At 41.6% G+C, this 12,574-nt stretch overlaps 1 protein-coding gene across 1 annotated transcript in view; it reads right to left on the bottom strand.

The window, feature by feature from the left end:
• Window positions 1-12,574, bottom strand: part of ARHGAP6 (Rho GTPase activating protein 6) — a 507,104-nt gene that overhangs the window by 355,379 nt on the left and 139,151 nt on the right. The gene's annotated exons all lie outside the window — the stretch shown is intronic.

Here is a 12,574-nt window from a genome sequence, read left to right as displayed (position 1 = left end):
TTTCAGTTGGCATCCTGCCATTATTACAGAAATGACATTCTCCTGGTAAGTAGTTGAACTTGTAAAATACATAATGACAAAAGAACAGAACTTACTCTTAAGCTTTCAACATTTTCAATTCCTAAAAATATAGGGACTGTATCAGGAGTTTATCTTTTAAAAAGAACCAGTTTTCCTATTAAATACTTGGTTCCAGCTATAGTGACTGGGAGGGAAGAGGTGGTCTCTATTTGGTAGAGTGTTCTATATTGTTCAGCCTCATTGTCATCTAAAGCACTATTAATAAGAAATTTTCCTAGCTGAAAAACTTGCGCCATGTGAGATCTATTTCTGATCACAACGGCAATGGCGTAATTGCTATCCGATCAACTGGACAAAGCAGAGTCAAACACCCTAATCCGTAAAAGGGCCAGTGCAGAAGTTGTAATGTGTTATTCCATGATTGTCAAAGGGGAGGGAAGGATTTCAAAATGTATCTCTGGAGATTCTGTGGGGTTGTTTGGTTTTTAAATACAACTAGTCTTAAATCAATAAAAACAAGTGTGCCCACTTAGCAAGGAACAAAGGATCAGGTAGTAGCTTTAAATGTTAGTTCTATGAATCAATGCAATGGTACAATGACATCAAAAGATGAAAGATGAAAATGGCTTGTTTACTGGTCCAACCGTTTCAACCTCTCAACCAGCTACACTGTGTTTTTTTACTTTACTATCAAAAAGTTGACACTTGGTGTTTACTTTAGAAACACAAAATACTGAATCTAAAAAAAGTTTCAGATTTGTGGGATTCTATTGTTTTTTAAAAGCTTCATTTTGATTAAGAAGTACAGGCCACCATACTGTCTGAAAAGTTAACAGAGCAGGATTATTATTAAAAAAAAAAAAGGCAGGGCACACTAACTAGGTGCTCTAATATCTAAAAGATTGCCCAGAAGTCCTCTGATGAAATACAAAGGAGGAGAAAATGACAAGCAACAACTGGCCAACTCTAAATTCATGCACTGTAATGCTGTATGATTACGAAGAGAAATCAAATACACCGGGTTTAGAAAATGCCTCTTGTACAGATAGCAGCTAAAAAGATGGAGTTTACACAGGGTCTAAGGCAGAGGTTCTCAAACTGGGGTTTGGGACCCCTCAGGGGGTCACGAGGTTATTACATGGGGGGTCACGAGCTGTCAGCCTCCACCCCAAACTCTGCTTTGCCTCCAGCATTTATAATGGTGTTACATATATTAAAAAGTGTTTTTTACTTTAAGGGGAGGGGGGTCACACTCAGAGGCTTGCTGTGTAAAAGAGGACACAAGTACAAAAATTTGAGAACCACTGGTCTAAGGGTTTGCTAGTTTCATTTTGCATTTTTGCTGAAGAGGGGGTTTCATGCACCCAATCTGGACTTTCTTTAAGTCCTTCCACAGACCATAAGCCAATGGGGATCCCCCGCCTCCAAGACCCAGGAAATACTAAGGCCATTTAAAGGGGATGTGGGAGAGGAAAGCAGTAAGGCTTTCAAAGCACCCTCAGTCAGGACTATCTTAATAACCCCATCTGAGCACACAAGCACTATTTCATCTTGTTTCTCCATCATTCAAGCCCTTGAAACCTTGACCAAGGTTTTGTAACCCATTTCCACCTCCCACACCTCAAAATGAACAGTAGTTCCTTGCGCAATTTTGCAGTTTTTGCTGTCCTTTCTTTCTATAAACACCCTTGCCACATATCCAGCATAACAAGGAAGGCATTACAATTCTTCTCTGGGAGAAGGCATAAAAACTTGTCTTGCTACCAAGCCTGGCAGGATAGCCCTCATAATGAGAGCTTGCTTACATATATTGCTTTAGTGCACACCAGCTTGTTACCTACCATTGTGAAAAAATTGTTTGTTTAACTTTTGCTTCTGAATGATAAGATTATAAGAAGGTTACTATTGAACATTAGGCTCCTGTTCGAGACAAATTTTACCTTTTTCTGCATTTGTAATGTTTCCTCTAAAATAAAATTTATGTAATTGAGGGACACTCTGTCTCTCACGCTGATGCCTCTAGTCTACATATTCTACAGTTTTGTATCACATATGGTGTATCCTGATAACTTTAGTGTGAATCACTGATATATTAGAAAGATGTCAGAGACAAAGGCTGGATTCAGATACCCAACATAGAGGAGCGGGGAAGAGAATCAACCAACAAGGGGGAGTGAGGAACCTCTAGCATTAAGAAAACAAACAAAAAGACACAACCCAAGTCTTCCAACTCCCTTAGATCTATGTCTGAAACCTTTCCTATACATAGTCCATACATCCTCTTTGCCTCCATGTTCTGGATCCCTTTCACATAGGTCTGCAATTTCCCCAGTACTCTTCTCTCTCTCCTCTATGGGGAAAAGTTAAGTTGCTCCATTTGTCCAGCCACACTGCTGAGGGTAAATAAGAGATCTCATTTCTATAGTCTTTCTTTCTGATGAGCACAGCAAGACCCATAATTAGGTCTTCAGCTTTCAGGTAAAGATGATTGAATGTAACAGGAATCCTTCAGGCCTTGTCTATATACATATACATATACACACACACACACAATATAAGCAGGGCCTCAGACATGGTGTCTGGCACACTAGGAACGACACTGTATCCTAGCACTGGAAATATTAGGGTATGACAGTCAGAAAGGCAACTTAAGACCTTTGGGTGGGGGAAAAAAAAAAAAAGACTGTCTCAATCCATACACCTTGAATTCCTGATGGGATAGCTTTACGCCTTTCCTGTCTGAAAAGGACCCCAAAAAGGAGAAATTATTAAAAATGAAAGCACTGTCTTAAACAAATTCAGAGTTCAAATACTTCCACAGAAGCCTTTTCCTATTGCAAATCATGGAAAAGGGATAGGGTTGCTGAAAAGATCTGAACTACATTTCCACAAGGAAGTTAGTGGACAGGGATAAAGGAAGTGTGTGGATGTGATCAGCTCATGAATGAAGAGCAGCTGGATGAACCTGAACCCAAGCAAGACACAGGTGATGCTGGTGGGTAGAGAAAAATATGCTGCAGAGCCTGCAACCATGGTGCACTCTTGTTTGGTTGAAGATTCAGACCCACAATCAGTCAATTCATTTCCACAGTCTAGGAGTACTCTAGGATTCCTCACTGACACCGAGCCCTCACATAGCAGCATCTGCTTGGCCAAGTGACTCCATCCCATCCTGGCAGATGAAGACCTGGCCTAAGTTATTCATGTTAATAGTGGCCTCTTAGCTGGATTACAGCAATGCAATATACCTGTCATGAAGCCTTCATCACTTACGGAACTTCAACTAGTACAGAACACTGCAGTGAGTCTCCTCAACAATACAGATTACTGCAAGCACATCAGACCTGTCCTCCACTCTCTATGCAGATTCCCAAAGAATTTCAAATCAAGTTCAAGGTCTCAGTCCTTCTCTTCAAGGTACTGCATGGCTTAGTCTGAGGTGATACAAAAGATCGTCTAAACCTCCAGTTGCGGTCCCCAACTTTGCTCCTCTGGCACAGTGGAACTCTCAACAATGAGAGTAAAGCTTGTAGATCTTTCTCAAGAGGTGATCAGAGACTGTGGAATGAACTCCCCTCAAGAGCTAAGGCCCATCATAAACTTCACCTCTTTTCACTGCAAATGTGACTTTGCCTTTTCTAACAGACACATAGCAACAGGTGCATTAAAAAAAACCCACACACACACACATACACCCCAAAAAACCCATGCACTACCAAACCGACACTCAATTGCACACACTTCTCCCTCTAGGGGAGGATAAGAGAACAAACACCATGCAACAGATGGATAATTACACAGTTTAATGCCCTCTGCAAGGCACTCAGATACTACAATGATAAGTGCAGTATAAGCTCCTATATAGAACAGAAGTGCTTGGGGGTTGGAGATGGGAATTGAAGGATAGAAGCAGCACACACTACCGTGTTAACAGTTGGGAAAAGATACTTGCACAGAGAGAGACTTGAGTGATTATTCCTGGGTGGAGCCATCAAAGTCTGGTGTGTCAAATGTAAGGAGCCACACTGCTTTCCCTGTATGCAGATCATGAGAGAACAGTAGTACTGGTTTGGCTGCACAACTCTAAATTTAGCTATTTGCTCCAAAAAAAGAGCATCAGTTTTGACTGTCTGCTCGGACACCGTGGAACAATTCACTCTTTTCTATGGAAACAAAAGATTTTATTCCCAAGAACTGCTGACCCTCTTGGTGGGTTGGTCCAGAAAAGTCTCTCAACTGTGCTGTCTTCAGCAAGGGAAGGCTTGATATGGGACTCCACCAGAAGCTTTGATTTTTAAAAGAGAGGGGGAGCCAAACTCCCTGGAGATTTCCCACCTCCAACCCTTCTTTCCTCTCCTCAGATTAAGGACTGGATTCAATCAACTGGATATTTTCACAGGCATTTAATCATAATGAAAAGTAAACAAAGATTTGGCAATGGGATACAAGCTCTGCATTCTGACTTCACAGTTAACCTACAACTCATTACCAGCCCATTTAACTAGACTGTGAAGATGCCAACTTCTAGCCTACTAGAATACAGAAAATTGCTAGTTATTCCCAGATGATAATAGAGACATGACAAACCAGGAGAGAGGGATAGCTCAATGGTTTGAGCATTGGCCTGCTAAACACAGGGTTGTGAGTTCAATCCTTGAGGAGGCCACTTAGGGATCTGGGGCAAAAAATTGGTCCTGCTAGTGAAGGCAGGGGGCTGGACTCAACGACCTCCAAGGTCCCACACACTTCCTTTATCCCTGTCCACTAACTTCCTTGTGGAAATGTAGTTCAGATCTTTTCAGCAACCCAGTTCTAGGAGATTGGTATATCACTGATTATTACCTTTTAGATAATTCTATACAATTAAAAAAAAGTGTAGTCTTCCAATATTACTATAGCTCTTTGAATTGCATATTACTTTAGGACCTAATTCTGAATGTGTATTTTTATTAAAAATTATTGAAAGGCCATTACTTGGACACAAAACATTTTGTTCTAGTAAATGAGTCTTGATCAAGCCTAGGTCACATGAGTCAATATCTTTGCACTGTTGTCTGCTATTCTCTTTGAAGGTGGACAAGATGCCAAGCCAAGGGCAAACCACTCTGGTCATTAAGGGGGGCAGGAGGGGGAGAGGAAGTAGAAGCATCAGAGTCCTAGTGGCAAAGCAGCATTGTACCATAGAATACTGATGAGCAGATTCAAGCTCCCGACTTTGCAGTTTCTGTACTGGGAGTTTTTTGCAAATCTCTAATCTCAATGTTCATATTTGACTAATATATAATAAAATAAATAATAATACACCTCTACTGCGATATAACGCAACCCGATAGAACACGAATTTGGATATAACGCGGTAAAGCAGTGCGCCGAGGGGGGCGGGGCTGCGCACTCCGGTGGATCAAAGCAAGTTCGATATAACATGGTTTCACCTATAACGCGGTAAGATTTTTTGGCTCCCGAGGACAGCGTTATGTTGGGGTAGAGGTGTAATAAATAGCTTTAATCACAAAATGAGCCATCTGGTTTTACCAGTTGGTTAATGGTAATATTCGGATTATAAATAATCTATGTGTTCTCCCCCCGCACCGCAATGATTCCCAAAATAATTTGGCATTATCTGAAATTTCTAGTGTAGCTTTAAATTCAGTTGAAGTTTGAAAGAGTAGGGGTTGGAAGGGAGAAATTTTAAAATGTCTTTTCACTGAAAGAAAATTAACTGAATCTGTGTGAAGCAAACAGGTTTAAACCATAGCATAAGAGATACAAAAGACAGAATAAGTATTTTATTGCATTAAACTACAAATAAAAAAGACAAGTATCTGACAAAATGAGAACAGAAAGTTCACCCAGTCAGGGATAAGGCCCATTGTAGCGTTGGACAGTAAAAAACCACCCACTCCTTGCTGATTTCTGCAAGGCATATTAGTGAGAGTCAAAAAGAGGTATGTCTAGACTGCAATCACACGGTGACAGTGAAGCTTGAGCCAACATACCTTAGCAATCTTTAATCTAACTAGCTCGGGTCCTGGAGCAGTGAAACCACAACAGTGAGAGCTTCAGCTTGGGCTACACAAACCTGCCTACAGCCCTGGGTAATTACTTGTCGAGCTAGCATGCACTGAAGTCCGCGCGCGCTGCCACGGCTTCACTATTCCAGGACCCGAGCTAGTTAGATGAAAGCTGGCTGAGGTATGGTAGCTCAGTCACACCCTGCCATTGCAGTCTAGACAGACATTAAGAAGTGAAGTAATTGGAGCGACAAGTTGCCCATTGGTAAGTTGGTGTAAGCCAAAGTAAGCTCGAGTCCTCTCTCACTCCTGCTGATACAGGGTGGTGAAAATTGCACCTTCCTGCCTCAGGAAGAAGTGCTGTGCCCTAGAGAGAGCAGGCAGAGTTGCATTACTGTCCTCCCTCAGGAGTTCTGCGTGGGGAGGCTGTTTAATGCTGCCACGCAAGCTCAGTTAGAGCTGCTAATGGAGACCCAAGTAATAAATGAACACTGCCTCTCTGGCCAGTGCCACACACGGTGGGGAGTACTTTGGCTGTCTGCAGATCACTGGCAGAGAAGTAATTGCAGGCACCTTGTGTCACTCTGTATCCCTCTTCTGAGCAAACTTCCTGCAGCTGGGTGCTCTCTGCCCTTCATTTTACCAGCAAAGGCAGGCATACAACAAAGGCTGAATCTTACATTGTCTTATCAACATGTCACTTATACCAAGTATGTTACTTCTGACTTTAGCCCAGCATCTCTACTTTGACTCTGAATCTCATTGGCTTGGTAGGTCATTTAAATAATACATATTAGAAAATGTTTGTGTTGTAATATTTTATTATTTATATATAGAAAGACCGAGCAACATCATGGATTAATACAGTCTCCTCTGGATGCAGAGCGCAACTTCAAACCTCACTTGGGTCACAAAAATTAGTTTGATGGTTTCACTCAACCCTCCTGGAATTTCAGATCACAAAAGTCAACACCAGCCTGCACTACTCTATCCAGTGACAACTGTTTGTTTCTTATGCATCAGAATCCTGTGTAGAACTGATTGGAAATTTTTTAATTGGGGTTGTTTTTTTTTCTTCTCAGCAAAGGACAAACTTTTCATGAAAATATTCACACGCAAAAAGTCCTGCCTCCCAATCAGCTCTAAGTATACTGTGCCAAAAGGGATGGTTAACTGCCTTGAGGAATCAGGGCCACAGTGAGCAACTTTTGAATAAATGAGCAGTCAGAGTCTGATCCTTTACAATCTGCTCTCAGCTTCCACTGATTTTAATGGGAGTCAAAGGAATGCAGAATCTTAGGAGACCAAGCCCCCAATTTTTGTCAGTGATAAGATTTTTGTTTTGCTATTGGACATTTGTTGTTTTGTTAATATGTATTTAACATATTCGGCCCCAACTGTAACCAAAGTCATGTAAACAAAAACTGGATTAAAACAAAAACTGGATTAAAACTGCACGGAAAAGAGGCTTCTAAGAATTTATAACTCAAGTTATCGGGCTCAATATAGGAGTGGCTGAATGCAATTTAATGGCCTGTGCTATACAGGAAGTCAGACTAAATGAGATACTGGTCCCTTCTGGCCTTAAACTAGATGAAACTATAATGTCCCTTTAGTGCAAGAGCTCTGCTTCCTCTCATTTTCTAGTTCCTTTTGCCTGAAATCTGTCCTCTCAAGTGAATGAATTTCTGGCTGGAAACTGATCAAAAGATCTGAAATTAAACATTCAGGACTTGTACAGGAGTCTAAGAATAGCATACAGAACTAAAGCCAGCCTGTCCTCAATGAAAAGTGAGAACCTATGGTGCGACAGAAATGAAAGACCTGTCCAGGATCACAGTCTCAAGGGACTGTAAAGCACTAGCACTGAAACCACAAAGTTCTTTTAACTGTTTCTTCCTGACAAGAAGGGCGTTATTAAAAAATTTAAAAAGCTAACAGCAGCCAAAACTGGGAGGAAGGACAGTCTAGGAATAGGGCATTGCCAAAAGCTAAGATTCTTGAGTCCAATTCCTGCCAGAAGTAGTATGAGGATAAAATACATTAGTAACTCTGAGGCACTCGGGTGCCATATAGGTACCTGGATAGATAAATCTGCAAAGACACAAGCAAAGTGTGTGTGTGGGGGGGGAGGGAATTAATTCTAAAAAGTAAATGGAGATGACAATGGTGATGATTTGTATCGTGGTAACACTTAGGAGCTGCAGTCATGAACCAGAATCCTATTGTGCTAAGTGCTGTACAAAGACAGAACAAAAAGTTGTCCAGTTTCCTTGTCTGGGAAGCATAGTGCCGTGGCTACTACTCCATATTAGGATTTTGGAGACTTGTATTCTATTACTCACTCCTCCAATGCCTTGTTGGCTGACCCTAAGCAGCTCTCTTACCTTTTGTGCCTCAGTTTCCCAATTGTGTAAACTGGAGCTTTATGTAAGAAAAGCACTATGCATTATTAACCTTGAAATTCTACCTGCTCCAAACAAGCCCTTCTCTGTTCAGTTGCCTTCTTGAAGGGACTGAGAAATATCTTTCAGAAGGCCGCTCTTTGTATCAGTGTCAACCCCTGGCCTAGCATGCTACATAACTAAGGTTTACTTTTCTATGGAACTTTCTATCTAGGAAAGTTTTGACTGTTTTTATTCATTTGTTTACCTAGAAAAGGTCAGATAGATGCTGCATCTGTTCTTCTTTCATTGACCCCTGCTTGTGCTTGATGCTACTGCTGAATAGGACAAATGAAAGCACTTAACCAGTATTGGAACATTTTAATTATTTGATAGAATGGCACCCTGTCTTTCAAATAAAAGCCCTTTAGAACGGACAATGGAAGCCTGGTTTGTGTTTTCATTCTCAAGGATTATTCGCTATCCTATGAAAATAGAATCTTGAAGCATGCTTTCACTATGGCCCTGAAAAGTTCACTGTCCTTTAGAAAAATATTGCTAATATGTTTTTAACTCTAACATTGAGCAGTTAAACAACAAGATTTACTACAATTATAAGTAGTAGAGAAGCGTAGTAAAAATGTTAGCACTCTTCATTACCGCTTAATTTAAACAAAATATATGTCCCTTTATCCATCTATTTTTTTTAAAAACATACACATGCACGGTATGAACAATGAAAAAACACTCACATATCCCAGAAGATTCATTTACACCTCTGCAGTCTTGCCCCATTTTGTACTTAGTTAATCTGATGATCAAAATCACTTAAATAATCCAAGAAGATATCCACACATGCAGTGAGTTGCAGCGCTTTCCCATCAACAAGATGTCAGCATTCAGATCAACTGTCCATAGGTTGCCCAGCATAAGAGCAGCCATGCATACAAATTCATATTTTATTCCTAGTGCTCATGACCAGTGTTGATGTAATCCATAAAAGGGAGAGGAGAAAAGGTGGCAATTAGGACTGGAGAGAAAAAAATAGTAAAATAAAGAGACAATCTGAGTGTCTCACACAGTTACTTGCCTCAGATACTTGTGGTTTGTGGAGAAGGATTAAGACCTGCCTTCGGATGCAACCACCATTCAAATGTTAAACTACTAATAGTGCTAGAAATAATGATGAAACTAGAGACTTTAAGGCCAACTCTTGCACCACTTCCTTTTAGCTCATGGAATGACACTAACTGTGATTTCCCTCTACTATTACATCCATATGACTGCAGTATTGTCCCTGTATATAGAGCACAGGAAGATGAAGCTGTTAGGGAAAACTGGGACAATGTTGGTGCAGGAGAAAAGTGTACTTTATCAGGTAAGTTAAAGAGTCTACCTGAACCATCCCATTTCCTCATTGATAGCAAGGGTACTAAATTTACCACTGTAAATGGAAGATTCACATACACATTTTTTGTAGGATTGGTAGGAAGCCTCTGGAATCCCTCTTTTTCACCTTTTCCCCAAATCTATGCACCACAACGAGCTTCTGAAGTGAGCAGTGTTGCATGTGACTCCCTCCAGAGCTCACTCATCGCATTCCTTCTACCAGACAAAGTGGGATATGCGTTCTCCAAGATCAGGAGTAAGGGACTGAAGTCTGATCCAAAGTTTGGACCCACCACAGGTTAGTGCAGAGCCACTGGACTAATCTGCTAAGTGTCTCCGTTGAGCCCACCATTCCTCATCCCAGCAAACTCATGTCTACCCTTACCGGGGTTGACTCTGCTGCAATCGATGTGTGTGGGGGGGGGAGCAATTTAGCGGGTTTAGTGAAGACCCGCTAAATGGATCACAGAGAACTCTCCAATCGACTCCGGTTGCCAACTTTGCTACGTTGTCACTAGATTTAGTGACTTTTTGGTTTCCCTAGTGAGAAAATAAGTGTTAAAGTGACTAGTGACCAGTCTAGTGACTTTCACTGTCAATTACCGTGACATTCAGAGAAAGAGGTCACCAATAGGTATAGGCACAAAATCATTCACAAGCAGCTCAATAGTATTAATAAAATCCATCCCATGCTCCTCTTACTACATTCTGTTGCACACCAAGTCAATGTCATTACGTGTCAATTGAGCATGTCCTCAGAAAGAATCACATTTCAGGGCTTCTTGGGCTGAGATCACTATAATCTGCCGGTGCGGAAAAGTCTGTGGAGGCTAATTAAATACTTTGCTAAAGTTAGGCACACTTTGGAGAGAGCAGCACATTAGTCAGGCCTTTTCTTGCTGCTCCGTAGTAGGTAGCACACCCTGTGATGCAGGGAAAGACAGCTAATGAAGCGGGCTGGCCAGGGGAGGCAGGATAGCCCAGGGATGGGGGGAAGGGGTGCACTGTGCCCTTACTACAGGATCAAAGGTGGAGCCAGCTTGATTTCAGTTCCCCTTTACTCCTTCTCCTGGGTTGGCCTGGGGTTAGCTGCCCAGCTATTTTCACAGATGAACCCCTGGAAGAATGGGGGGGAAGTGAGGGGAAGAGGGTCTGGCTAGCGGATTTTTGTTTTTAAATCTACTTTCTTGGCTCCCTGCAGCGCTGAGCTCAGGCCAGGTGAATGCCCTCTTCCCCCTGGTTCTGGGCTCTCCCTTTCACGAACCTGTCGGCTCAAATCCAGGCTGGCAAGAAAGGGAAGCTCAGCTGAAATTAATCAACCCCAGCCAACCTGAGCTGCAGTGTACAAAGCACCCTTCCCCATGAGCGGAGGACAGTGTTGACATTCTCCAAGTATGAGGAAGAGCTGCTGACTCCAGAGGGGCCTGTTAGGTGCACATCCAGTGCTGAGAAGGATTAGTTTTATTTAACAATGTAATATTTATATACTACTGTGCTAAAAATTGTAAGTATGATCGTTAATAAAATTATACTGACAGCCCACTAAAAACTTGGCTGTTAAAGGTCTACAAGCCCTCGCACCACTGCACTCTTCCTCCTGGTGTCTGACAGTCTGATATTAGCCTGTTTTTCAGACATGCTGAGCACCCAGAGTGCCATGCAGAGCCAATGGCAGATTCAGGTGCTCAGCACCTCTGAAAACTCCAGCTGCTACTATTCATGAAGTAGCACCTGCTTTCTATTCGAGACAGATATTAAACTATTCACAAAAAGCTCCATGCTGAGGAGCAGGTTGGGGGTGTCCAGCCTTTCCCTGGAGAACTGTTAAATTATTTAAATTTATGATTTTGTTGCTTGATGCCTATTTCAGTTTATTCTAGTTAGACTAACATTTATTCTTCCATAGTTAGCAACATGTTTGGCTGTGAGAGGTGAGTCCGATGAGGGTGAGTCTGGACTTGCAGGTCCAGAATTCTCCCACATTTACAGGTGTTATTCAAGAATCCAGCACAATTTTAGTTTTTATGATGAGACACGGCACAAATCCAGTAGCTTCTTAAATTGTAATCTCAGGAAAGAAAGAATTTTCACGTTCTCGTCTTTTCTCTTTTGTTTTATTTTAAAGTTACAAGCTCTTCAATTTACAAATTAGGGTTCTGATCCTGCAAACAAGTAGACAGGTGTGTAACTTTACTACCATGAGTAATCCTATTGACTTCAATGGAGTTGTACATGAATAAAGTTAAGCACAAATGTAACTATACATACTCCAGGATTGAAATAATAGGGTTGCTGCAGGTCATGATTTGGGTTAATTGGCAAAGCTGCAGTCTGGGGAAGGAGACTGAAAATTACATAACCTGCCTGCACTACAGCCAGCTCACAGCAGTGCTATTTAGTCCCTCACCTCCATGAGCACTAAGATACACTACTAGAGAATGAAGCAACTAAGGACTGTCATGCCAAAATGCAGCTCCAACTTGCACATGCACGAACACTGACATACACACTACTACAGCAGCAGCAACAAATTCCACACTAGACATTGTTGAACATTTTCCCTCCAAATTTGGTGCTAACTTTTTCATCCTATCATTTTTCATAGGTTTTGAGTCCTCTCTCAATTTGGCTTTCTGAGGAATTTTGAGGCCTCCCACATTTTTCCTCAGACATATTTACATGCCCTGTTTTATACCTTCACAAGCAGCATAAGGATCTGTTTCACATTTTGCATCGTCATTACACTGAGCTGCCCAGGCAGAGAAGTAA

The sequence above is a fragment of the Mauremys mutica genome, chromosome 1 (genome assembly GCF_020497125.1).
Source record: "Mauremys mutica isolate MM-2020 ecotype Southern chromosome 1, ASM2049712v1, whole genome shotgun sequence".
NCBI classification, from domain to species: Eukaryota; Metazoa; Chordata; order Testudines; family Geoemydidae; genus Mauremys; species Mauremys mutica.
This window is presented reverse-complemented; position numbering and strand designations above follow the sequence as displayed.